Source organism: Cupressus sempervirens, chromosome 10, assembly GCF_028749045.1.
Source record: "Cupressus sempervirens isolate cs-2001-9-10 chromosome 10, ASM2874904v1, whole genome shotgun sequence".
In the NCBI taxonomy this organism is placed as follows: domain Eukaryota; kingdom Viridiplantae; phylum Streptophyta; class Pinopsida; order Cupressales; family Cupressaceae; genus Cupressus; species Cupressus sempervirens.
Genome location: NC_143127.1, coordinates 424,925,283 through 424,928,479, shown reverse-complemented (window position 1 = coordinate 424,928,479; position 3,197 = coordinate 424,925,283).

Below are 3,197 nucleotides of genomic sequence, written 5' to 3'. Positions count from 1 at the left end.
ATTGAAGCAACAATCAAAGTTACTGATCCTACACTGGGCCAAATGGAGCCTTTTGTTGCTGCTTGGTTCTGAAAGTAAAGGTAACCTCCACCTCTTTCTTTCTATTTTTCTATTTACCAGTCATTCTCAGGTTGCTCGCTTCAATTACACTTCTTAATCAAAAAATTCATAAAAAAAGGATCCATCCTCACTTGCCATCATGACACCACACACTTGATATTACATCATCTCCTTACAAAAGCCTTTGACATCGTTTCCAAAACATCACCTTTCTACTATCATTTAATTTTATTGTAGTTTACACACTCCATCCCATCATTACTGCCACCACCTTTTTCACTTCACCATAAATTTTGTCATCTCTTTAATGTTCATTTTCTCAAATTTTGAATATTTATATATTAATAAAATAATCTTCCCTCCAACTATTACACATTTCAAAAATACTCTTCCCGTCCTCTTGAAATTTTATAACCCATATGGATTGCCTATTTGCCTCCCCATTGCCTTCCCTAAGTACATGAATTACTTTAAAATTTGACAAATCCTCCAACTCATTCCTAATTTTTATTACATTTATTTCAAATGCCATGTTGAGATCCTATTTTTCCTAATTGCCTCTATCACTAAAAGAGAATCACCTTCCAAATGCATCTTTTGACCTCCAACTCTTTTTGCACATTGAATTGCCAAAATGGTTACTTGAAGCTTAGCCTCATTGTTTTTCCCATTAGATAACTACTTCCCTCCATAAGCCATAGTTTACCCCTCTTGATTTCTTCTAGTAAATCCTACCCCTGATCGCCCAGGATTACCTTCTACTACTCCATCAAAAATTTCCTTTACCCATCCTTCTTTTGGAGCTTGCCATTGAGTTTTCCTTCTATCTTTTGCAATTTCTTTATCCTTTTCTAAACATCCAAATTTTCTAATCTTAATTTCTAGCCACACCTTTTGAATATCTCTTTAATCTTTCGTGAAAATGCACTGCTTTACCTTTTTCCTAATAACTGCTACACTCAAAACTTCTTCTATAGTGTGATCAATTCTCCATGTTAGCCTCTATTGAGTTTCAACTTTATTTTGAAATATTCTCCTATTTCTCTCTTTCCAAATCTCCCAGATTACTATCGATGCGCTAATAGTCCAAATACTAGCCAACATATTCCTCATTCTCAACCTAGGCCAAGAAATAAAGAACTCCTTTAAGATGTGCACCCATGGCCCCTACCATCCCAAATTATTTTGAACTTTCCTTGCTTTCGGTAAAACATCCTTATGCCAGCATAAATCCCCTACCTCAAATATAGTTTCCTTTTTTTGAACCATTAAGTCATAGCTTAGTGTCACTAAATATCCTCCCAATGTTGAAGCACACCATCTTACTTTATCTTCTTCATCAACTAAGACAACTTTCCTAGCGGAAATCACAACTTATAGAGAAAGTTGTTGCTGATGGGATAAACCTTCCACTCTCCAATTCTTCCAAATCCATTCCTTCCCCAAAATTCCATGAGATTCCTACATATAAACTTTGGTCTTTGAGCCCCATTTTTTACACAACACCCTCTTCATCTCTCTATCATGACAATCCTCATTCAAAACCTTATAACCATTCCAAGAGTCATCCCAAAAGTTAGTCTTTCTTCCATCTCCAATCCTCTAAGAAACACGATCTAAAATAACTTTTCTACAAGAGCTAATGAAATTCCATATGGCCGATCCATGTATTGGAATCTTAATTGTTAAAATTCTCTCCGTATTGTTTGAATCCAAATATTTTGCCCTGAAAATCTTTATCCATAACTACTACAAGTTATTATAGACTTTCCACACTAATTTTACACCTAAAGTAGCATTCATAATATTCCAATCCCTTAAACTAGCTCCCCTAAGCTTTTTAGGAAGACAAATTTTGTCCCAATGGAGCAAAGGGATTTTGTCATTTTCCCTAGATCCACTCCATAAAAATTTCCTCATTTGTTGCTCAATAATCTTAATTATCTTCTTTGGGATATTTAAACACATCATTGAAAATATAGGGACAACCAACACAAAAAAATTAACATCAAAATTTGTCCTACAGAAGTTAACCACCTTCCTTTCTTCCCTTCTATCTTCTTCATAGACTTTTCAATTAATCCTTTCCACATATCCACCTTATTTTTCCCTTGTAATAGAGGGATCCCCAAAGCCCTACTAGGAAAACTTCCTTGTTTAATATTGAGGATCCAAAAATTGCCCTTTGTTTATTTGAGGGAGTATTGAAAAAGGAAATTTTAGATTTCTCCAATTTATAATTCAAATCATTGTGTATCTAAAATATATTTTAAGTTTTAGATTACTTTTAAACAAAATTACTTTTGAGTAAGAATAAAATTAATATTTTAAATATAATACAAGTATGTATTACAAAACTTTTGAAAAATGATATTCTTATTCTTTTTAATACAAATATAGAAATGAACAAAAGTGTAATAACAATAAATAAAACTATCATATATACTCTGCCAAAAGTTTCTAGACTAAAATATTTGTTTGTTACTTTGCTAATTTTTGAACATAGAAAGTTTTATTTAGGGATTTACGAATTCAAAAGTTCATGTTAGCCTTCAGATTAAAATCTTCGCTGGTTACTTTCTTTGTTAATTTTTGAAATGTGAGTCTTATTTAAGGACTTACGAATTCAAAAGTTCATGTTAGCCTTTAAATTCTTAATATAGGAAAATCACACAACAATTAATTCTTTCCTCAACATCTCTTTTGTGGCTAGATGTTTTTCTTTTCCATATTCCAACACTGCATTTAATGCTATCAACATAAAAATTTGTGAGTACCACAAGTCCAAGTGATGTTTCCAAAAGAGACATCAAGAATGTCTTGAAGATAGTCTGTAACTTTTATCATCAAAATCAATAGAAAACCCTTCCACTACCATCACACTTGTACTTTACACTAAATGCTTTGGCCATACTATATAACATATTTAAATAAAATATGCATTTTATATTAAATATTTTATTGGCTTTAAAATCTATTTTTTTGCAAAAGCATAATCCTATTGCCCTTCCTTTGCTATGCCACAGAGCTTTGTTCTCAGATTTAAGCAAACCTTCCTCCATGAAACCATGAAAGAAGATAGATAGCTCATCCACCTTTTTCCCCAATTTCAACTGTCTACACTGTTCACCCTCAAT